Genomic DNA, 25,890 nt, shown 5'->3' on the forward strand with positions numbered 1-25,890 from the left:
ATTATATGTTAAATTTTAGAGCAGGAATTAAATGGAACAAAAACTGTTATTTGTTAAATTATTTAAACAACATTAGAAAATTATTTCTTCATAAAATAATTGATGTAACGGTTATAAAACCGTTCTTTAAGATAGTCAAAGAGAACGGTTTTATTTTGTTGTTATAACGTAGTGAAAAAATGAACTTCAACAGCAACGTTATAAAAACCGTTCTCTAAGATCATCTAATAGAACAGTTTTAAAGTGTTACAATATTGACAACAGTTTTTATGTGTATCCTTTGCACAAATATTTAAACAAAAATAGAAAACCGTTGCCTAAAAACAAATAATTGTAACGGTTATAAAACCGTTCTTTAAAATAGTCAAAGAGAACGGTTTTATTTTGTTGTTATAACGTAATGAAAAATTGAACTTCAACAGCAACAGTTTAAAAAACTGTTCTCTAAAACCATCTAAGAGAACGATTTTAAGGCGTTACAAATTTTGGCGTTGCTAAAGCCCATATTTATGGTAGTGATTTCAGGTCACGCGGCCGCGTGGGTGACGCGGTCGCGTGGGAGGCCATTATTCCCATGTGACGTGGTCGCGTCAGCGACGCGGTCGCGTGGGTCGATTTGTGCCATTGGCACGCCTCCAGCGCTGCTCCTGCGAAACTCTCTGTTCATATTAATATTGTCTCCCAGCGACGCGGACGCGTCGCTGATGCGGTCACGTCGCGTGCTCGCTTTTTTTTTATAATCTGAAAAATGCAGAATGCAGTGTTAATATGAATGTGATGCAAAACTCCAGGTTCAATATAACAAAATAAAATAAAATTCAAAAACAAATAAAACTAAATAAAAATGAAAAAGGACGATCATACCATGGTGGGTTGTCTCCCACCTAGCACTTTTAGTTAAAGTCCTTAAGTTGGACATTTGATGAGCTTCCTGTTATGGTGGCTTATGCTTGAACTCATCCAGGAATCTCCACCAATGTTTGTATCTCCAGTAACCTTCGGGGTCCCAAACTAAGCACGTAAAGCCCTTACGAAGCTTCAAATAGATTCTTAGGCTCCCGGGGTGACAAATGTCAGAACAGATTCCAGGATCCCAAACTTTACCTTTACACCCGTTTTTGTCTTGATCTGCATTTTTCCAGCCGGGTGAAAGGTGATCTGAATTCTCACTGCAGCGACCAAACAGCTTCCTAGACCCATTCAGTTGAGCTCTATACCAACCTTTGCGTTTAAACTTAAAGCTTCCAACCATAATGAACCTTGCAGGACAATTCTTACCACTGGCCATCTTTCGCTTACTCTTAATGTCACAAAGAGCTCTAAGTTGACCATCCGTCTCCAGTAGCCCATATTCAAGTGGAATTAGAAAGCTAAGGGATATGAATTTTACCCACTTGAATGTTGTGAAGGATGATGGCAACTTATGGGGAGGTATTTTTAATGAAATTGCAAGCTCTACTCCCTTATGCTCTTTTCGGATAACTACCACCTCTTTGCAAGCTTCTTCAATTTCAACTTCTTCCTCTTGGTAGCTCCCTTCCAATTCAATCTCCTCTTCATTGCTTTCCAAGGGCATGGGAGGTCGTGCTTCTTCTTCTTGAAGCTCCATCTCCTGATCAACCTCTTCCAAGTCTTCAACTATGATATGCTTTGGAGGTTGTACACCCTCTTCAGCATCAATTTCAACCGTCTTGGAAGGAGGTTTTATGACTGGACTTTCCCATGGAGGTTCTGTATCTCCTAAGTCTTCAACCAACTCTTCTTCTTGAACAACGATAGCTTCTTCTACTTGTTCTAGTATGAATTCATGCTCTGTCTTGTCCACTGGAGTTTCTGGTATCTCCTTTATGCTATGCTCTTCACTAGACTGTCCACATGGGGCTGTGGCTGATCCTTGTGTATTTAAGCGTCTAGAAGCCCATTGAATTAATACTTGCCCCAGTTGTTGAGTGGTTGCCTGAAATCGATCCATTGTTTCCTTGAGACGATCCTTTGCCTCTTGATGCACTCGGTTTTCATAAGTAGGATCATAATGCTCTTGGATTGATGGATATGGAGATGGTGAATATTGAAGTGGTGGTTCTTGTGAGTAATTGGGTTGGAATTGGGGTGGTTCTATATATGGTTCATATGGCTCATAAGGTGGTTGCTATGGTGGTTGAGGGTTAGGGTTATATGGAGGTGAATGGCGGAAAGGGGCTTGTGAGTATGGTGGTCTAAAGTCATGTTGAAGAGGGGGTTCATAGGCATATGGTGGTGGTTATTGATAATCAAAAGAGTGCTCACCATAGCCATCATCTTGATATGCATCACAAAATGGTTGTTGATAGTCCATTGGAGGTGGTTGTTGCCATGAGGGTTGATTAAATCCTTGTGGTTCCTCCCATCTTTGATTGTTCCAACCATAGTGCATGTTGTCATTATAATCTCCTCTTCCTACAACATAATTGTAACCAGACTCATAGCCAAATGGGTGAGAGTTCATGGTAGTAAGAGAAAATAAAAACAAAAATTAATAAAAAGAAAATATTTTTAAAAAGATATAATTTTTGAAAAAGATATGATTTTTGAAAAAGATAAGATAAGATAAAAAAAATTTTAAAATAAAAATCTGAATTTTTGTTTTTGAAAAATATTTACAATAACCAATAATAAGGCACACGTTTGCAATTCCCCGGCAACGGCGCCATTTTGACGTTAGGATTTTTGCCAGTAAAGAATTTCATAAAAAACAGTCGCGTTGTAGATATAGTCTCTAAACCGACAGAAATCCCTTCGTACAAACGTTTTGGTTGTCACAAGTAACAAACCCCTAAATAAATTGTTAACCGAGTATTTAAACCTCGGGTCGTCTTCTCAAGGAATTGCAGGGAGGTATGTTCTTATTCTTGGCTATAAAAAAGGTAAAATTTGGGGTTTTGGAAGTAAGTGATGTGTGGAAAACGATCCAACACAAAACTCACCGGCAAGTGTACCGGGTCGCATCAAGTAATAATAACTCACATGAGTGAGGTCGATCCCACAGGGATTGAAGGATTGAGCAATTTTAGTTTAGTGGGTGATTTAGTCAAGCGAATCAGGTTTTGGTTGAGTGATTTGTGTTTAACAGAAAGTAAATGACAGTAAATGTAAAGGGGGAAGGGAAAAGTGCAGTAAATTGAAGAACAGAATGGTAAATTTGCAGAATCTTAAAGAGCAAGAAAGTAAATGACTGAAACTTAAAGTGCAAGAAGCTTAAATTGCAGTAACTTAAATGGCAAGAAAGATAAATGGCTTGAATATAAAAGGGAATTGAGGAATGGGATTGCAAGATCTAAACAAAGAAAAAGTAAATTGCAGCAATTAATTGAGCAGAATTTAAATCAGAGGCAATAAACATTCAAACAGAAAAGAAATAAAATGCAGTAAAGGTTCACAGAAGAACCCCAAAATGAATTGTGATCTCAGGACCCAAGGGCTTAGGTAGCAGAGCCTAAAACCCAATTTCCTTCCCAGATCTGAATTATCTAAGCAATTGACAGAAAATTAAAGAAGAAGCAATAGAAGAACAGAATTGAAACTGAATTATGCAGAAAACAATTTGAGAAGAGTTTGAATGGGAATTGGGACAGAATTTCCCCAATTTCACACACCCAAAACTCAAAACAGAAGAGTAGATTTGCCCAAGGGAAATGAGGAAGGAGATCAGTCAATTCTCCCTTGATCCTCTTAGTGCTCGGACAAGTCTCTCAAGAAAGCTCAAAGAAAGTGAAAGATTCAAAAGTTCCAAAAATGAAAGTCAAAATTCAAAGCTCAAAGTAAAGGTAGCTAAAAAAGGTCCTAATTACATCAAACTAACTCCTATTTATACACTTTCTATTCTTGGATAATGGGATTTGGATGGGCTTTTGAATTGGTGAAGAAATGAATTCAAATGAATTTATAATTTGAATTCTGGCCCAAAAAGTCACTCCCAGGAGGCTGCCCTGCCCTTGTGGAGGGCAGGGCAGAAAATTGATGTATGGTGCACAAGCTTGGTGCGGCCTTGGTGCAAGTTGGTGCTGCGTGGTGCGCGTCTGGCACGGCGTGGTGCTTGAGAAGCTGCCCTGCCCGCGTCAAGGGCAGGGCGGGAAAAGGTTGATGCGCCAGGGACGAGCGTGCGTGCGCGAGATGCTTGTTGGTGCGTGGGACGCTGCCCTGCCCGCGCCAAGGGCAGGGCAGGAGGGCTTTGGTGCGCCAGGGGAGGAACGCGCGCGTCAGATGCTTGCCAGGACGATAGTTTGGTGCGCCAGGAAGCAAAGTTGGTGCGCCAGAAATTTTTGTGTGGTGCGCCAGTCCAATTGCTGCCCTGCCCGCGCCAAGGGCAGGGCAGAGTTGCCATATTGCACGCCCGTGTTCGAACCTGGGCGAATACACACGCTTCATTAATTTTCTTGATTTCTTGGCACGGCAATGGGTCTTAGAGCTTGGCTTCCTCATGGTTCCTTGTTCGAACCTTGTGGCATGCATGGGTGACCTTTTCTCTTTGATTTTCTTCCTTATGGAGCCCGATTCTGCTCTCCACAAGGGCAGGGCAGAGTTTGCTTTCTCTTGTTTGGTTCTCTATGTTGCCCTCCTAGAGGGCAGTCTGCCCTTGTGGAGGGCAATGTTGCTTCCCCCATTGTAATGCGGCACGCTTCTCTCCTCTTTGGCCACGCTTTCCTTTTCTTGGGCTACACTTTTTATGCCACGCTTTTCCTTTTCTTTTCTTTTCTTCACCTATAATAAACCAAACAACCACTCAAAGTATCACTAAATTCAAGAGGCTTATAAATCAATTAAAATTCAATTAAAATTAGCTTAAACCTCATGGATTAACATTAATTTCATGGTGGTTGCTTGATTTAAAGAGTTTATGCATTTTCACTCCAAATCACTTACTTAGGATGCAAGAAAGTGCATAAATGCTAACAAAACAAGTGAAATTAGCTTGAAAAATGGGTATATGATGACTTGTCATCACAACACCAAACTTAAACCTTGCTTGTCCCCAAGCAAGCATCAAAACTAAGAGAAAATGGAATGAATAAGAAAAGAGTATATATCCTTATTATGCAGATAGCAGAACTTGATCTATGGGGCATTTATGCAGACAATGACAACTCATTTATTGTTGCTGCTGCATAATACACATTTTACATCAAAGGTTTGCTAGACTTGCTGTTATAAGACTCACTTTGTTACTCTCTCCCTTGCTAACTTTTCTTGGCTTACAAAGCTTAACAAGCTTATTATTCTTTCATAGGTTGGGTGTCAAATGCTGCAGCATAGCCTTTGGCTTTATTTTTTTCTTTCTTTTTTTTTTTTTCAACATCTCTCCACCACAGACACTTGGCTTGCTAATTCTTCCTAGGATCATTGATGCCCAGCATCTCTTTGGATAACTAAATGCTTTGTATCTAAGTTGCTCTTTATTGTGGATTTTCAATTGGCCATCCCAAATCAGTTGATCTAAGTGACCAGGTTTCAAAATACCCCTTAGAATTTACTCATCCAAGCAGATCTTAGTACAAGAACACCACAGGCATATGTCCTAAGATTCAAGCTATTGGTGTCCAACCTTTATTCTTTGTTTTTCTTGCCATTTTGGCTTTTTTCTTTCCCTTTTTCTTTCTGTTTTTGTTACCAAGGGTTGTTTCATTCTTGATAGGAGTTTTTATAACAGCAAGCTAACTCACAATTGAATGAGAATGATATTATGCAACACTTATTTCATGAGTCATGCATTTAATCAAACACATATGCCACCACCAACTTCCATTCATACTCATGCAACATTGGATATTTTACTTTTCAATTCAAACCAAACTCTTTTATTCAAGCATATGGGAAACAAAGCAATATTTAAGCTAAGTGATGGATACAAGCATTATGCAGACTTGGCATTTTCAACAAACAATTTCACTTGCAACTATATAAACACTTTAGCAAGACCTACAAAGGTTCCCAAATTCAAAACATCACACAACAGCATGGATTAAGTTCAGATACAACCTTTGAAGTTGCAGCTCTTTGATTTTTCCTTCTGTTGTGTCCTCTTTGAGTTAAGATGCATAATGTCTTCAATTATTGACTCTTGTCCTGCATAATCCTCAAAGTTGCTTGCTTCTCAAGCCTTTAAGTGCATGGTTAATATGCATACATTGAATGTGGCTCTTGGATTTATTTTGGTGTGGGAACACCAAACTTAATTGTTTGCCACTGTCTCAGATACAACAAGTTAACCATATTTGAAACCATGTATCCTTGCTAAAGGTTAATGGAATTAAAGCTAGAAAACAATTCAATAGTTGAATAATATGTTTGATTGCTTGGAGCTAGAATCATGCAAGAGGTGAGAATGTGTTTTTAAATGATATTTTTGGTGGAACACCAAACTTAGAAGTTTTCATTCTCCCTCAAATTGTTTTGGTGTGCAACACCAAACTTAGCTCCTTGCAATGCATACCAATTATTCAACATTTTTATTGAAAAGCTATGAAAAAGACAACTACCTCAGGTTGGGTTGCCTCCCAACAAGCGCTCTTTTATTGTCATTAGCTTGACATCTTCATTTTTGCTTCAAGAGGGATTCAGGTTTTGGACCTCCTTTTCTTTGTTCCATTGCCCACCTAAGTACAGCTTTGCTCTATGACCATTTGCTGTAAATTGACTCTTTGTTGCTTCATCTAGCAACTCAATACTCCCATAAGGAAAAACCTTGGTCACCAAGTATGGACCAGTCCATTTAGACTTGAGCTTGCCAGGGAATATCTTGAGCTGTGAATTATACAAGAGTACTTGTTGTCCTAGTTTGAACTCTTTCTTCAAAATCTTCCTGTCATGCCATCTCTTAGCTTTCTCCTTGTATATCTTGGTATTTTCATAGGCTTCTAGCCTAAACTCATCTAGCTCATTCAGCTGCAACAATCTTTTCTCTCCTGCATAAATCAAAACAGCAAGCTTAGAATATAATGTAACCGTGGCAACTTATTTGCAATAATAAAATAGGTTGTTTTGGTTTGTTTAATAAGTATTAAAATTTTTTTGTGATCAATTGTGTCCCTAAATAAAATGTTAAAAGTTGGTGAACACCAAACTTATCTTTTATTAAGGGGATGGCTTAACAATGCAAACCGTTCTCACAATTGATGCATTTTTTTTAAACAAATTGATGTATGATCCCTTATCTGTATGGTTTTGAGTCCATGATTGAAAATGATCCTCTGATCATTGTTGCATATGCAGACACCAAACTTAGTGTTTGGTCACATACTTTATCAAAAGACTTATGCATATGCTCTAAAAGACAATATTCTTCTTTGAACAATGAGCTTGGGTGTGCCTTAAGGTACACCAAACTTAGAAGTTTGCCATGTGCTTCAAAATGACATATGCATTTACCAGGCATGAAAATTCAAAATCATATTTAGAGGAATCATAGCTTATTAAATGAAAGAGAAGACAGAAATCTTAAACCATGGGTTGCCTCCCATGAAGCGCTCTTTTATTGTCATTAGCTTGACATTGACCTCCCTTTAAGGTGGTTGATGTTGGTGATGTCTCAGCTTGTCACCTCTCACTGTCAGCTTTCTCTGTGTGCTTTGATGCTCAATTTCCATATGCTCAAGAGAAAGAATTTGGTTGACAGTGTAATAATCTTCTGCTCCCTGCTATTGGTATATTAATTGCACCTTATCACCCTTAGAAAATCCTTCAGTTGGGATTTTCTTATTCTTCCACCCTTTGTGAGCCTTTTTCTTGCTCTTCACCTTTTTCTTGCTTGTTGATCTTTTTTTCTTGACAGTTACTTGAGTTGTGATGCCTTCCTTCTTGCTGATCACCCCTGCTTCCTTGTGAATCCCCTTTTCTTCTTGTATCTATTTGTTTTTCTGTTCCATTTCCTTTTCAGTTGATTGCTTTGGAAGGAGATAATCACTCATTCTGCTTGTTTCTTCATCCCTTTGTAATTCTGGGAAGACTTTCAGGATGATGCTCTCCTCATGCATCCTAAGGGTTAACTCTCCTTGCTCTATGTCCACAATGGCTCTAGCAGTGGCTAAAAATGGTCGACCAAGTATTATGGAATCATTTCCATTTTCTGAAGAATCCAGGATCACAAAGTCTGCCGGATAGATGAACTTGCCAACCTTAACTAAAAGGTTCTTGGTGGACGAAATTGTATCTCTTTATAGAATATGATAATAGAATATGGTTCAAGATCAACTTCGTTCAACTAACCAGCAAGTGCACTGGGTCGTCCAAGTAATACCTTACGTGAGTAAGGGTCGATCCCACGGAGATTATTGGCTTAAAGCAATCAATGTTTATTTTAATTGTCTTAGTTAGGAAGTCAACAAAATTGTTTGGATTACTTGAACAATAGAGTTACTTGTTGTGCAGTAATGGAGAATATGTTGGAGTTTTGGAGATGCTTTGTCCTTTGAACTTCAACTCTTCCTTGAGATCCTCTTCTCACACGCAAGGTCTATCCATGGCAAGCTCTATGTAGGGTGTCACTGTTGTCAATGGCTACTTCCCATCCTCGCAGTGAAAGCTAATGCTCACGCACTCTGTCACAGTACGGCCAATCACCGGTTGGTTCCCGCTTCCTACTGGAATAGAATCCCTCTTTTGCGTCTGTCACTAACGCCCAGCAGGTTGCAAGTTTGAAGCACGTCACAGCCATTCAATCCTGAAATCCTACTCGGAATACCACAGACAAGGTTTAGACTTTCCGGATTCTCATGAATGCCGCCATCTATCTAGCTTATACCACTAAGATTCTGTTGGGGAATCTAAGAGATATTCATTCATTCTGATGTAGAACGGAGGTGGTTGTTAGGCACACGTTCATGGATTGAGGAAGGTGATGAGTGTCATGGATCATCACCTTCTTCACAGTTAGGCGCGAATAAACATCTTACATAAGAACAAGCGTGTTTGAATGGAAAACAAAGGAATTGTATTAAATCATCGAGACGCTGCAGAGCTCCTCACCCCCAACAATGGAGTTTAGAGACTCATGCCGTCACAAAGTATGTAATTCAGATCTGAAAATGTCATGAGGTACAAGAAATGTCTGTAAAAGTTGTTTAAATAGTAAACTAGTAACCTAGGTTTACAGAATATGAGTAAACTAAGATAATTGGTGCAGAAATCCACTTCTGGGGCCCACTTGGTGTGTGCTGGGGCTGAGACTAAAGCTTTCCACGTGTGAAGACCTTTCTTGGCGTCAAACTCCAGGTTATGACGTGTTTTGGGCGTTCAACTTCGGATCATGACGTTTTTCTGGCGTTTAACTCCAGACAGCAGCATGTACTTGGCGTTCAACGCCAAGTTACGTCGTCTATCCTTGCGCAAAGTATGGACTATTATATATTGCTGGAAAGCCCTGGATGTCTACTTTCCAACGCCGTTGAGAGCGCGCCAATTGGATTCCTGTAGCTCCAGAAAATCCATTTCGAGTACAGGGAGGTCAGGATCCAACAGCATTAGCAGTCCTTTTTCAGCCTAAGTCAGATTTTTGCTCAGCTCCCTCAATTTCAGCCAGAAAATACCTGAAATCACAGAAAAATACACACACTCATAGTAAAGTCCAGAAATATGATTTTTGCTTAAAAACTAATAAAATTCTATTAAAAACTAATTAAAACATACTAAAATCTACAAGAAATTACCCCCAAAAAGCGTATAAAATATCCGCTCATCACAACACCAAACTTAAACTGTTGCTTGTCCTCAAGCAACTAGATAAATAAAATAGGATTTAGCAGAAATTAAGAAGTAATAAAATTTTAGAGTTTTAGATGAAGCTCATATTCTTATTAGATGAGCGGGGCTTGTAGCTTTTTGTTTCTGAACAGTTTTGGCATCCCCCTGTATCTTTAAATTTTCAGAATAATTGGCATCCTTAGGAACTCAGAATTCAGATAGTATCATTGACTCTCCTAGTGTAGTATGTTGATTCTTGAACACAGTTATTTTATGAGTCTTGGCTGTGGCCCTAAGCACTTTGTTTTCCAGTATTACCACCGGATACAAAAATGCCACAGACACATAACTGGGTGAACCTTTTCAGATTGTGACTCAGCTTTGCTAGAGTCCCCAATTAGTGGTGTCCAGAGCTCTTAAGCACACTCTTTTGCTTTGGATCACGACTTTAACCACTCAGTCTCAAGCTTTTCACTTGGACCTTCATGACACAAGCACATGGTTAGGGACAGCTTGATTTAGCCGCTTAGGCCTGGATTTTATTTCCTTGGGCCCTCCTATCCATAGATGCTCAAAGCCTTGGATCCTTTTTACTTTTGGCTAGTGCTCATGGCTTGTGAATATATATATATATATATATATATATATATATATTTTTTTTTTGAACTGCTTTTTCTTGCTTCAAGAATCAATTTCATGATTTTTCAGATCATCAATGATATTTTTCGTGTTTCTCATCCTTTCAGGAGCCAATATTCATCAAATTCAAAGTACATATTATGCACTGTTCAAGCATTCATTCAGAGAACAAAAAGTATTGCCACCACATATAATTAATTATAAATTTTATTATTAAGAACTCGAAAAATATAGATTACTTCTTTATTCTAAAATAAAATCTACTACTTTATTCATGCCTGATGATGATGAGAAAAATAAACTATAGCTTAATTGGAAATAAAATCAAAATAGACATACTAATTACTACTAAATATCTCCTAAGGTGAAATTAAATAAATAAAAAAAAAACGCTATCACTAAGTTAAAGCAGGAAAATTGGAACTCAGCAACCTTTTGTTTTGAGGAGGGAATGTTCCTCTAATCTCTGGGGTGTTGTTCAAGGATTAATTTTTGGCGCTTCAGCTCCCTTAGATCACGCCCTTGCTCCTCCTGTTCCTTGAGTAGTTTGCAAAGCATGCTACTTTGATTATTCTGTTCTTCCTTTATTTGATCCATAGCTTCTTGCAATCTGGAAATAGAGGCTTCAAGATGTTCCCAATATTCGAATTGAGGCAGTTTTGGGAGAGCTTCTTGTGCTCTCTTCTTGGTTGAATCATCTTGTTGCTGTTGTCTGACCATTGATATTCCAGTAATGGGCTTTTCAATTAGGATATATTCAGTTATTCCCATCTTTACTCCAGCATCTTTGCAGAGCATAGAGATTAAGCTTGGATAGGCCAATCTGGCGTCCTTAGAGTTCCTGTTTGCTACTTTGAATAGCTCACATGAGATCAGCTGATGGACTTCTACCTCTTTTCCCAGCATGATGCAGTGAATCATGACAGCTCTTTTGATGGTTACTTCAGAACGGTTGCTGGTGGGCAATATGGAACGCCCTACGAAATCCAGCCAGCCTCTGGCTACTGGTTTTAGATCCTCCCTTTTTAGTTGAACTGGGACGCCAGTCGTGCTGGTAGTCCACTTGGCTCCAGGGATGCATATATCCTCCAGAATCTTGTCCAACCCTTTATTGACCCTCATCATTCTCCTATTAAAGGAGTCTGGGTCATCTTTCAGTTGAGGAATCTTGAATATCTCCCTGATCTTGTCAGAATTAGTATGAATGATCTTTCCTCTGACTAAGGTTTGATGGTCAAAGAGAGCAGCTCCAATTAGTCTTTGCCTGTCTGTCTGCCATAGATTGGCATAGAACTCTTGAACCATGTTTCTTCCCACTTTTGTTTCAGGATTGGCCAGAATTTCCCAATGCCTGTTTCGGATTTGCTCTTGGATCTCCGGATATTCATCTTCTTTCAGATCAAATCTGACTTCCGAGATCACTGATCTGTGACTCATTATCTTGTAGTAATGGTCTGCATGTTCTTTAGTTAAGAACATCCCTTGATTCCAAAGTGGCTTTGGAGTGCTTTCTTTCTTGCCCTTTTGGGTGGGTTGCTTTTCTCTTGGGGCCATGAATTTGATGATCACGGATAACCACACCAAACTTAGAGCTTTACTTGTCCTCAAGCAAAAGAGAAGAAAGAAGAGGGATAGAAGGAGAGCAATGTGGGATGGTGATGATGATGGGGACGCCGAACACAAGATATAGGGAGGGGGTGGGTAATTTTTGAAAAATAAGAAAGAGATAAGATAGAAGATATGATTTTTAAAAGATATGATTAGAAAAGGATATAATTTTTTTAAAAAGGAAAAGATATGAATCATAATTTACAAGATAAATTTGAAGTTTAATTTTGAAAAGGATTTTTAAAAGATAATTGATGTGTTGAAAACAAATTTGAAAAGAGGTTGGATTGAATTGGAAAGCCATTTGTTCTTTTGGGTTAAGATAAATCTAAAACAATTGCAATCATTGGATTTTAGAAATTAGGATAAAAACTTTTTGGAATAAAAAGTGATAGTTTAAAATATGTTTATGCAAGAAATCATGAATTAAAACATAAAAATTTGGAAAAATTGTAAAGAAAAACAAAAATTACCTCCTCCCCACCATTCTGGCGTTAAACGCCCAAACGATGCATGTTTTGGACGTTTAACGCCCAACAGTTGCTTCTCCTGGGCGTTCAACGCCCATTTGGTGCTTCTTGCTGGCGTTGAACGCCAGGAAGTCCTTCTTCACTGGGCGTTTTCTAAACGCCCAGAATGCTAGCAGATTGGCGTTAAACGCCCAGAAGGTGCATCTTTCTGGCGTTTAACGCCCAGATAGCTACCCTTACTGGCGTTAAACGCCCAGTGGGTGCTTCTTTTGGGCGTTTAACGCCCACAGTGTTTCTTACTGGCTTTTTCACGCCAGTGAGCTTCCAAATTTCCCTGTAACTCTGTGACTTCAACCAATTGCTAGTTCACCTTTGAAGATACTTGGACTTAAACCTGTAAAAAAAGAAAATTTATTTAATTAGTAAATAAACTTTGTAAATGGTTGGGTTGCCTCCCAGCAAGCGCTTCTTTAATGTCTTTAGCTGGACTGTCACTGATCTTCAATGTAATCTCAGTCTTGAGCATTCTTGCTCGAAATTATCTTCAAGATAGTGTTTAACTCTTTGTCCATTGACAATGAACTTTTTGTTAGAGTCATTATCCTGAAGTTCTATGTATCCGTATGGTGATACACTTGTGATTACATATGGACCTCTCCACCGGGATTTTAATTTCCCAGGGAATAATTTGAGCCTTGAATTAAATAATAGAACTTTCTATCCTGGCTCAAAGACTCTGGATGACAATTTCTTATCATGCCATCTTTTTGCCTTCTCCTTGTAAATTTTTGCATTTTCGAAAGCGTTGAGTCTAAATTCCTCTAGCTCATTTAACTGGAGTAATCGTTTTTCTCCAGCTAGCTTGGCATCAAGGTTCAGGAATCTGGTTGCCCAATAGGCCTTGTGTTCCAGTTCCACTGGCAAGTGACATGCCTTTCCATACACAAGCTGGTATGGAGAGGTCCCTATGGGGGTCTTGAATGCTGTTCTGTATGCCCACAGAGCATCATCCAAGCTTCTTGCCCAATCCTTTCTACGGTTAATTACAGTCCGTTCCAGGATTCTTTTGAGTTCTCTATTTGAGACCTCAGCTTGCCCATTAGTTTGTGGATGATATGGAGTAGCCACCCTGTGGTTGACTCCATAACGTACCAGAGCAGAGTAAAGCTGTTTATTGCAGAAATGAGTGCCCCCATCACTGATTAACACTCTAGGGACACCAAATCTGCTGAAGATGTGTTTCTGGAGGAATTTTAACACTGTTTTAGTGTCATTGGTGGGTGTTGCAATAGCCTCCACCCATTTGGATACGTAATCCACTGCCACCAGAATATAAGTGTTTGAGTATGATGGTGGGAAAGGTCCCATGAAGTCAATACCCCATACATCAAACAACTCAATCTCCAAGATTCCTTGTTGAGGCATGGCATAACTGTGAGGTAGGTTGCCTGATCTTTGGCAACTGTCACAATTAAGCACAAATGCTCGGAAATCTTTATAGAGAGTAGGCCAGTAGAAGCCACTTTGGAGGACTCTTGTGGCTGTTCGCTCACTTCCAAAATGTCCTCCATACTGTGATCCATGGCAATGCCAAAGGATCTTCTGTGCTTCCTCTTTAGGCACACATCTACGGATTATTCCGTCTGCACATCTCTTAAAGAGATATGGTTCATCCCAAAGATAGTACTTTGCATCTGTGATTAATTTCTTTGATTGCATCTTACTGTACTCTTTGGGTATGAATCTCACTGCCTTGTAGTTTGCAATGTCTGCAAACCATGGCACTTCCTGGATGGCAAACAGTTGCTCATCCGGAAAGGTTTCAGAGATCTCAGTGAGAGGGAGGGACGCCCCTTCTACTGGTTCTATTCGGGACAGGTGATCTGCTACTTGATTTTCTGTCCCTTTTCTGTCTCTTATTTCTATATCAAACTCTTGCAGAAGCAACACCCATCTGATGAGTCTGGGTTTTGAATCCTGCTTTGTGAGTAGATATTTAAGAGCAGCATGATCAGTGTACACAATCACTTTTGATCCTACTAAATAGGATCTGAATTTATCAATGGCGTAAACCACTGCAAGTAGCTCTTTTTCTGTGGTTGTGTAATTTTTCTGTGCATCATTTAGAACACGGCTAGCATAGTAAATGACGTGCAGAAGCTTGTCATGCCTTTGTCCCAATACTGCACCAATGGCATGGTCACTGGCATCACACATTAGTTCAAATGGTAATGTCCAGTCTGGTGCAGAGATGATTGGTGCTGAGACCAATTTAGCTTTCAGGGTCTCAAATGCCTGCAAACACTCTTTATCAAAGATAAATGGCGTGTCAGCAGCTAGCAGGTTGCTCAGAGGTTTGGCGATTTTTGAAAAATCTTTTATAAACCTCCTATAGAATCCTGCATGCCCCAGAAAGCTTCTGATTGCCTTAACATTAGCAGGTGGTGGCAATTTTTCAATTACTTCTACCTTAGCTTGGTCCACCTCTATTCCCTTGTTCGAAATTTTGTGCCCAAGGACAATTCCTTCAGTCACCATAAAGTGACATTTTTCCCAGTTTAAAACCAGGTTAGTCTCTTGGCATCTTTTCAGAACAAGTGCTAAATGGTTAAGGCAGGAGCTGAATAAGTCTCCAAATACTGAAAAGTCATCCATGAAGACTTCCAGAAATTTTTCCACCATGTCAGAGAAAATGGAGAGCATGCACCTCTGAAAGGTTGCAGGTGCATTGCACAGGCCAAATGGCATCCTTCTGTATGCAAATACTCCAGATGGGCATGTGAACGCCGTTTTCTCCTGATCCTGGGGATCTACTACAATTTGATTATAACCTGAATATCCATCCAGGAAGCAGTAGTATTCATGACCTGCTAGTCTTTCTAGCATTTGGTCTATGAATGGTAAAGGAAAATGATCCTTTCTGGTGGCTGTATTGAGTCTTCTATAATCAATACACATAGGCCATCCTGTAACTGTTCTTGTAGGAACCAGTTCATTTTTTTCATTATGAACCACTGTCATGCCACCTTTCTTAGGGACAACTTGGACAGGGCTCACCCAGGGGCTGTCAGAAATAGGATAAATAATCCCAGCCTTAAGTAATTTAGTGACCTCCTTTTGCACCACTTCTTTCATAGCTGGATTCAGCCGCCTTTGTGGTTGAACCACTGGCTTGGCGTCATCCTCCAGCAAGATTTTGTGCATGCATCTGGCTGGGCTAATGCCCTTAAGATCACTAATGGACCACCCAAGAGCTGTCTTGTGCGTCCTTAGAACTTGAATTAGTGCTTCCTCTTCCTGTGGCTCTAAGGTAGAGCTTATAATTACAGGAAAGGTATCACCTTCTCCCAGAAATGCATATTTTAGGGATGGTGGTAATGTTTTGAGTTCGGGTTTTGGAGGTTTCTCCTCTCCTTGAGGGATTTTCAGAGGTTCTATTATCTTCTCTGATTCCTCCAAGTCAGGCTGAACATCTTTAAAGATGTCCTCTAGCTCTGATTCCAAACTCTCAGCCATATTGACCTCTCTTACCAGAGAATCAATAATATCAACACTCATGCAGTCATTTGGAGTGTCTGGATGTTGCATTGCTTCGACTACATTCAACTTGAACTCCTCCTCATTGACTCTCAAGGTTACTTCCCCTTTTTGGACATCAATGAGGGTTCGGCCAGTTGCTAGGAAAGGTCTTCCTAGAATGAGAGTTACACTCTTGTGCTCCTCCATTTCTAGCACCACAAAGTCAGTAGGAAAGGCGAATGGCCCAACCTTGACAATCATGTCTTCAATCACGCCTGATGGGTATTTAATGGAGCCATCAGCAAGTTGAAGACATATCCTGGTTGGTTTAATTTCTTCAGTTAAACCAAGCTTTCTGATGGTAGATGCAGGTATTAAGTTGATACTTGCCCCAAGATCACATAAAGCTTGCTTGGTACAATTACCCTCTAATGTGCATGGTATCATAAAGCTCCCAGGATCTTTAAGCTTCTCAGGTAAGCTTTTCAGAATGACTGCACTGCATTCTTCAGTGAGGTAGACTTTTTCAGTTTCCCTCCAATCCTTCTTATGACTTAAGATCTCTTTCATGAACTTAGCATAAGAAGGTATTTGCTCAAGTGCTTCTGCAAACGGAATCTTTATTTCAAGAGTCCTGAGATAGTCTGCAAAGCGGGCAAATTGCTTATCCTGTTCCGCTTGGCGGAGTTTTTGAGGATAAGGCATTTTGGCTTTGTATTCCTCAACCTTAGTTGCTGCAGGTTTATTACCTACAGAAGTGGGTTGAGAAGCCTTTTTAGGAAGGTCAGCACTTGTATGTGACTGATTCCCTACTGGTATTTGAATGCCAGTGGTGGGAGCTGGAGTGGCGTTAGACGCCACTTCCTTGCTTGTTACTGGCGTTTGAACGCCAGAACCATGCTCCCTTTGGGCGTTCAACGCCAGATCCATGCTTGTTTCTGGCGTTGAACGCCAGGAATGAGCATGATCTGGGCGTTCAGCGCCAGCTTTATTCCTCTCTGAGCTCTGACTGTCCTCAGAGGGATTTTGAGTATCCTCTTGTTCATTTCTTGGTTTCCTGCTGCTTTGAAGTGAGGTATTTAATGTTTTCCCACTCCTTAATTGAACTGCTTGGCATTCTTCTGTTATTTGTTTTGATAGTTGCTTTTCTGTCTACTTTAACTGCACTTCCATGTTCCTGTTAGCCATTCTTGTTTCCTGCAATATTTCCTTGAATTCGGCTAGCTGCTGAGTTAGAAAATCTAATTGCTGATTGAATTCATTAGCCTGATCCACTGGACTGAGTTCTGCAGTTACTGTTTTAGCTTCTTCTTTCATAGAAGATTCACTGCTTAGGTACAGATGTTGATTTCTGGCAACTGTATCAATAAGCTCTTGAGCTTCTTCAATTGTTTTTCTCATATGTATAGATCCACCAGCTGAGTGGTCTAGAGAAATCTGAGCTTTTTCTGTAAGCCCATAGTAGAAGATGTCTAATTGCACCCATTCTGAAAACATTTCAGAGGGGCATTTTCTTAGCATCTCTCTGTATCTCTCCCAAGCATCATAAAGGGACTCATTATCTCCTTGTTTGAAGCCTTGGATGTTTAGCCTTAGCTGTGTCATCCGTTTGGGAGGGAAATAGTGATTCAGGAATTTTTCTGACAGCTGTTTCCATGTTTTTATGCTGTTCTTAGGCTAGTTATTTAACCACCTCTTAGCTTGATCTTTTACAGCAAATGGAAACAGTAATAATCTGTAGACATCCTGATCTACTTCCTTATCATGTACTGTATCAGCAATTTGCAGAAATTGTGCCAGAAACTCTGTAGGTTCTTCATGTGGAAGACCAGAATACTGGCAGTTTTGCTGCACCATGATAATGAGCTGAGGATTCAGCTCAAAGCTACTAACTCCAATGGAGGGTATACAGATACTACTCCCATATGAAGCAGTAGTGGGGTTAGCATATGACCCCAAAGTCCTCTTGGACTGTTCATTCCCACTTGCTTCCATATTGAATACAAGTTGAGAATTTATATTTTATAGTAATGGAATAACAAAAATGGGATATAGATATAAAAATATTTTGGAGATATTTTGTGAAAGAAAAAAAAATTTTTTTTTTTCGAAAAAATTGAAATTGAAAATTGAATTTTATATTAAAAATTTCGAAAAAGTAGTTTTAAAATTGGTTAGAAAATAAATTTTTTTTTGAATTTTGAATTTTTATGATGAAAGAGAAAAACACACAAAAGACACAAGACTTAAAATTTTTAGATCTAATGCTCCTTATTTTCGAAAATTTTTGGAGGGAAAACACCAAGGAACACCAAACTTAAAAATTTTAAGATCAAGATACAAGAAAAACTCAAGAACACTTTGAAGATTCACAAGAACACCAAGAACACAAGAAAGAACACCAAACTTAAAATTTTTAGAAAACTTTAATAAATTTTCGAAAATTATAAAAAGATTAACAATAAAACACCAAACTTAGAGTTTGGCACAGGATTAAATCAAGAAAAATTATTTTTGAAAAAGATTTTCAAAAGTACTGGTGCTCCCTTTTCAAGAATATAAGCCAATGCTTTAGCCAATTGGGAATAAATATGACACTTGATGCAGATACTCCAATTGGTGCTTTAAAAGGAACACAAGTGAAACAAGAAAAGACACAAAGCAAGAAAAACTAAAGATCAAACAAGAAAAATAGACAAGAACAACTTGAAGATTAAGGAAAAACAAAGGACACTCACACAAAAAATTCAAAGAAAAATATAAAAGATGCAATTAACACCAAACTTAGAACAAGACACTAAACTCACGAAAATTTAACAATTACTTAAGAAAAATAATATTTTTGAAAAGAAACTATCCTATCAAAATTTAATGACTCTGTAACAACAAAAATAAATTATTCCTAATCTAAGAAATAAAATAAGCCTTCAATTGTTCAAACACAATAATCCCCGGCAACGGCGCCAAAAACTTGGTGGACGAAATTGTATCTCTTTATAGAATATGATAATAGAATATGGTTCAAGATCAACTACGTTCAACTAACCAGCAAGTGCACTGGGTCGTCCAAGTAATACCTTACGTGAGTAAGGGTCGATCCCACGGAGATTATTGGCTTGAAGCAATCAATGTTTATTTTAATTGTCTTAGTTAGGAAGTCAACAAAATTGTTTGGATTACTTGAACAATAGAGTTACTTGTTGTGCAGTAATGGAGAATATGTTGGAGTTTTGGAGATGCTTTGTCCTTTGAACTTCAACTCTTCCTTGAGATCCTCTTCTCACACGCAAGGTCTATCCATGGCAAGCTCTATGTAGGGTGTCACCGTTGTCAATGGCTACTTCCCATCCTCGCAGTGAAAGCTAATGCTCACGCACTCTGTCACAGTACGGCCAATCACCGGTTGGTTCCCGCTTCCTATTGGAATAGAATCCCTCTTTTGCGTCTGTCACTAACGCCAAGTAGGTTGCAAGTTTGAAGCACGTCACAGCCATTCAATCCTGGAATCCTACTCGGAATACCACAGACAAGGTTTAGACTTTCCGGATTCTCATGAATGCCGCCATCTATCTAGCTTATACCACGAAGATTCTGTTGGGGAATCTAAGAGATATTCATTCATTCTGATGTAGAACGGAGGTGGTTGTCAGGCACACGTTCATGGATTGAGGAAGGTGATGAGTGTCATGGATCATCACCTTCTTCACAGTTAGGCGCGAATAAACATCTTAGATAAGAACAAGCGTGTTTGAATGGAAAACAAAGGAATTGTATTAAATCATCGAGACGCTGCAGAGCTCCTCACCCCCAACAATGGAGTTTAGAGACTCATGCCGTCACAAAGTATGTAATTCAGATCTGAAAATGTCATGAGGTACAAGAAATGTCTGTAAAAGTTGTTTAAATAGTAAACTAGTAACCTAGGTTTACAGAATATGAGTAAACTAAGATAATTGGTGCAGAAATCCACTTCTGGGGCCCACTTGGTGTGTGCTGGGGCTGAGACTAAAGCTTTCCACGTGTGAAGACCTTTCTTGGCGTCAAACTCCAGGTTATGACGTGTTTTGGGCGTTCAACTCCGGATCATGACGTTTTTCTGGCGTTTAACTCCAGACAGCAGCATGTACTTGGCGTTCAACGCCAAGTTACGTCGTCTATCCTTGCGCAAAGTATGGACTATTATATATTGCTGGAAAGCCCTGGATGTCTACTTTCCAACGCCGTTGAGAGAGCGCCAATTGGACTCCTGTAGCTCCAGAAAATCTATTTCGAGTGCAGGGAGGTCAGGATCCAACAACATTAGCAGTCCTTTTTCAGCCTAAGTCAGATTTTTGCTCAGCTCCCTCAATTTCAGCCAGAAAATACCTGAAATCACAGAAAAATACACACACTCATAGTAAAGTCCAGAAATATGATTTTTGCTTAAAAACTAATAAAATTCTATTAAAAACTAATTAAAACATACTAAAATCTACAAGAAATTACCCCCAAAAAGCGTATAAAATATCCGCTCATCAGTTCTCAATCAGCCCCTTAGGATAGACTATTGATTGATCCACCAATTCCAAAGTCATCTCTGTTGGTTTCACCTCCTCTATGCCAAGCTTTTTCACTAGAGAATATGGGATTAGATTTATGCTTGCTCCTAGATCGCACATCCCTTTGTTAATGAACAGGTTTCCAATAGTGCATGGTAAGAAGAAACCTCCAGGGTCCTCAAGCTTGGGAGGGAGTCCCTTTTTAATGAGTGCACTGCATTCCTCACTAAGCATCACCGTTTCCTTCTCATTCCAATCCCTTTTCTTGTTGATGAGCTCTTTTAAGAACTTGGCATACAGGGGCATTTGCTCCAAAGCCTCTGCCAAAGGTATGTTAATTTCCAACTTCTTGAAAGTCTCAAGAAATTTGTGGAAGTGCTGGTCCTTTGTTTCCTTGTGAAATCTTTGTGGATAAGGGAGTGGTGGTGTTGAGCTCTTCTCCACTTGATGCTGTTTTGGAGTTGGTTCCTCCAAGATCTTCTTTCCTTTCTTCAAATTCTGTGGCTTGTTGTCTTCCTCTGTGAGCTTTTCTGGAGCATTCTTGCTTATCTTGTCTTGGTTGATGGTTTCATCATTCTTTGTTGGCTCAGTGTCATTCTCCATAAGCTTCTTTGTTGCTCCTTGGCTACCATCTGTTAACACTCTTCCACTTCTTAGTTGCACCACCTTGCATTCTTCCTTTGGGTTGGGAATGGTGTCACTAGGTAGTGAACTTGATGGCTTCTCAACAGAGATCTTCTTAGAGATTTGTCCAATCTGCCTCTCTAGGTTCTTCATGGAGGCTTCTTGATTTTTGGTTGTCAACTCTTGGCTCTTCATTAGTTTCTCCATGAGTAGCTCTAGATTGGTGATTCTCTGTGAGTCTTGGGATATGGTTTGATTTTGGGGTGTTGATGGATGAAGGTAAGTGTTTTGGTTAGTTGGGTGGCTATTGGGTGGGTATTGGTTAGAATTTGGGTAGTTGTTTTGTGATTTTCTGTATGAGTTTTGGTTAGTGTTTGGCTGGGGGTTGTGGTTTGTGTTTTTCCAATTGTTTTGGCCTGTGTTTCTTTGCCATGGTTGTTGGGTTTGATTATGGTTGTCTCCCCATCTGAGGTTGGGATAGTTCTTCCAAGATGGATTGTAAGTATTACCATAGACTTCATTTGTTCCAGGATTTTGGTTGTGCATGTATTGGACCTGCTCTTGTTGTTGCTCTTCTTGAGTTTCTTCACTTTGCACCCAAGTGGTTGGAGGTTGGCTTGTGGTGCTCACTGCTGCCACTTGCAAGCCATCAATTCTCTTAGCCATTTGTTCAAATTGTTGTTGGATCTGCTGCTGCATCATCTTGTTCTGGGCTAGAATAGAATCAACTCCTTCTAACTCCATTACTCCTCTTCTTTGTGATGGTTGGCGTTGTCTTTGATGAGCAAAGAAATATTGGTTGTTGGCCACCATCTCAATGAGGTTTTGAGCTTCCTCTGTGGTCTTCATGAGTTGCAAGGATCCTCCTGCAGAATGATCAAGAGCTTCTTGAGCTTTAAGAGTGAGTCCTTCATAGAAGTTTTGCAACTTATCCCATTCAGTAAACATTTCTGGGGGACATTTCCTCAATAGAGCCTTATATCTTTCCCATGCTTCGTATAAGTTCTCGGCCTCCATTTGAGTGAATGTTTGAACCTCTGTCTTCAACCTTAGGACTCTTTGAGGGGGGTAGAATTTGGCAAGAAACTTGCTCACCAAGTCATCCCAAGTGTTGATGCTTTCTTTTGGAAAGGTCTCTAGCCATTGAGTGGCTTTATCTCCGAGAGAGAATGGGAAGAGTAGCAACTTGTAACTATCAGGAGGTACACCATTTGTTTTCACTGTATCACAGATTCTCAAGAAGGTGGACAAATGTTGATTTGGATCCTCCAAAGGCCCTCCTCCAAAAGAACAATTGTTTTGAACCAGAGTTATGAGTTGTGGCTTGAGTTCAAAGTTGTTTGCATTGACATTGGGAGGAAGAATGCTACTCCCACAATGCCTAGCATTAGCAAATGTGTATGAAGCCAAAACTCTTCTCTGATGTTGACTATTATTGGCTCCTCCTTCGGGTTGATTGGTATCTCCTTCCATGTCTTGGAATTCCTCCTCAGATTCTTCTTCTTCTCCAACAATATTCTTCCCTCTTTCAGCTCTTCTTATTCTCCGAAGAGTCCTTTGATCAATTTCAGAGATGATACGAGAAGATCTTCCTATACCTGACATACAAACACACAACAATAAACACACAAACCCAGAAATACTATGGAACTTCAATCTGTAGCTAGAATGAAGGATTAGTTAGTTCAAGCAAAAATTCAAACAGTTAGTGTGTTAGTAAGAGTTAGAATAACAGAAAAAGAAAAAAATGCTTAATCTAAACCTCCACTTCACTTAATCATTGTCAATCTATTTCAATCCGCGGCAACGGCGCCAAAAACTTGATGTGTGGAAAACGATCCAACACAAAACTCACCGGCAAGTGTACCGGGTCGCATCAAGTAATAATAACTCACATGAGTGAGGTCGATCCCACAGGGATTGAAGGATTGAGCAATTTTAGTTTAGTGGGTGATTTAGTCAAGCGAATCAGGTTTTGGTTGAGTGATTTGTGTTTAACAGAAAGTAAATGACAGTAAATGTAAAGGGGGAAGGGAAAAGTGCAGTAAATTGAAGAACAGAATGGTAAATTTGCAGAATCTTAAAGAGCAAGAAAGTAAATGACTGAAACTTAAAGTGCAAGAAGCTTAAATTGCAGTAACTTAAATGGCAAGAAAGATAAATGGCTTGAATATAAAAGGGAATTGAGGAATGGGATTGCAAGATCTAAACAAAGAAAAAGTAAATTGCAGCAATTAATTGAGCAGAATTTAAATCAGAGGCAATAAACATTCAAACAGAAAAGAAATAAAATGCAGTAAAGGTTCACAGAAGAACCCCAAAATGAATTGTGATCTCAGGACCCAAGGGCTTAGGTAGCAGAGCCTAAAACCCAATTTCCTTCCCAGATCTGAATTATCTAAGCAATTGACAGAAAATTAAAGAAGAAGCAATAGAAGAACAGAATTGAAACTGAATTATGCAGAAAACAATTTGAGAAGAGTTTGAATGGGAATTGGGACAGAATTTCCCCAATTTCACACACCCAAAACTCAAAAACAGAAGAGTAGATTTGCCCAAGGGAAATGAGGAAGGAGATCAGTCAATTCTCCCTTGATCCTCTTAGTGCTCGGACAAGTCTCTCAAGAAAGCTCAAAGAAAGTGAAAGATTCAAAAGTTCCAAAAATGAAAGTCAAAATTCAAAGCTCAAAGTAAAGGTAGCTAAAAAAGGTCCTAATTACATCAAACTAACTCCTATTTATACACTTTCTATTCTTGGATAATGGGATTTGGATGGGCTTTTGAATTGGTGAAGAAATGAATTCAAATGAATTTATAATTTGAATTCTGGCCCAAAAAGTCACTCCCAGGAGGCTGCCCTGCCCTTGTGGAGGGCAGGGCAGAAAATTGATGTATGGTGCACAAGCTTGGTGCGGCCTTGGTGCAAGTTGGTGCTGCGTGGTGCGCGTCTGGCACGGCGTGGTGCTTGAGAAGCTGCCCTGCCCGCGTCAAGGGCAGGGCGGGAAAAGGTTGATGCGCCAGGGACGAGCGTGCGTGCGCGAGATGCTTGTTGGTGCGTGGGACGCTGCCCTGCCCGCGCCAAGGGCAGGGCAGGAGGGCTTTGGTGCGCCAGGGGAGGAACGCGCGCGTCAGATGCTTGCCAGGACGATAGTTTGGTGCGCCAGGAAGCAAAGTTGGTGCGCCAGAAATTTTTGTGTGGTGCGCCAGTCCAATTGCTGCCCTGCCCGCGCCAAGGGCAGGGCAGAGTTGTCATATTGCACGCCCGTGTTCGAACCTGGGCGAATACACACGCTTCATTAATTTTCTTGATTTCTTGGCACGGCAATGGGTCTTAGAGCTTGGCTTCCTCATGGTTCCTTGTTCGAACCTTGTGGCATGCATGGGTGACCTTTTCTCTTTGATTTTCTTCCTTATGGAGCCCGATTCTGCTCTCCACAAGGGCAGGGCAGAGTTTGCTTTCTCTTGTTTGGTTCTCTATGTTGCCCTCCTAGAGGGCAGTCTGCCCTTGTGGAGGGCAATGTTGCTTCCCCCATTGTAATGCGGCACGCTTCTCTCCTCTTTGGCCACGCTTTCCTTTTCTTGGGCTACACTTTTTATGCCACGCTTTTCCTTTTCTTTTCTTTTCTTCACCTATAATAAACCAAACAACCACTCAAAGTATCACTAAATTCAAGAGGCTTATAAATCAATTAAAATTCAATTAAAATTAGCTTAAACCTCATGGATTAACATTAATTTCATGGTGGTTGCTTGATTTAAAGAGTTTATGCATTTTCACTCCAAATCACTTACTTAGGATGCAAGAAAGTGCATAAATGCTAACAAAACAAGTGAAATTAGCTTGAAAAATGGGTATATGATGACTTGTCATCAGTAAGGTGGGAATATATTATATGACAAATAAAATAAAATAATAATAGCTGTAAACTAAACCCTTGGCAAGGTATAAGAACTGTAGGTCCTTTCCTAGTTATCCTTATCAATTGTGATGAGAATTGGATTTTTCTCCCACTTTGTTAACCTCTAACTATGAAGGTAAGTTAAGTGAATGAATTAATTCCAATTCTCAACTAACAATGAGTTTGATAACTCAAGAGTCACCAATTATTTAACCAAGGCCAAAAGGGGAAAAACTAAATCTACTAGAATAATAATATCCTCAGATTGGGAATAATAAAAAGGAACAATCATAAACTGAAATGCTTCAAATATCATTAAATAAAATATTCAAATCTTAACATGGAAAAGTTCATAAATTAAATTGGGATAAATAAAAATAAAGAACCTGGGATTGAGAGTCACTCTTAAAAACTAAGAGAAGTCTTAAATCCTAATCCTAAGAGAGAGAGGAGAGAACCTCTCTCAAAACTAATCTAAATCATGAGAAGTGAATTATGAAAAGCTTTTTTTATGAATGGATGCATTCCTCCACTTTATAGCCTCTAATATGTGCCTTCTGGACTTGGATTTGGGCCAAAAAGGGCCTCAGAACTCGTTATGAGCGTTTTCTGCAATTTCTGGTGCGTGGCCTCTGTCACGCGTCCACGTGGGTCACGCGGTCGCGTCATTCGGAGCTTTTCCCTTGCCATGCGGTCACGTCAGTCATGTGATGAGCGGATAATTTATATGCTTTTTGGCATTGTTTTTAGGTAGTTTTTAGTAAGTTCAAGCTACTTTTAGGGATGTTTTCATTAGTTTTTATGTTAAATTCACATTTCTTGACTTTACTATGAGTTTGTGTGTTTTTCTGTGATTTCAGGTAATTTCTGGCTGAAATTGAG

The 25,890-nt window shown here is 39.6% G+C and overlaps 1 pseudogene; it reads right to left on the bottom strand.

The window, feature by feature from the left end:
• Positions 1-5,919: 5,919 nt before the first annotated feature.
• LOC130939723 (uncharacterized) lies at positions 5,920-13,610 on the bottom strand (annotated as a pseudogene).
• Between the last annotated feature and the right edge of the window lie 12,280 nt (positions 13,611-25,890).

This window comes from Arachis stenosperma, chromosome 7, assembly GCF_014773155.1.
Source record: "Arachis stenosperma cultivar V10309 chromosome 7, arast.V10309.gnm1.PFL2, whole genome shotgun sequence".
Taxonomy (NCBI): Eukaryota; Viridiplantae; Streptophyta; class Magnoliopsida; order Fabales; family Fabaceae; genus Arachis; species Arachis stenosperma.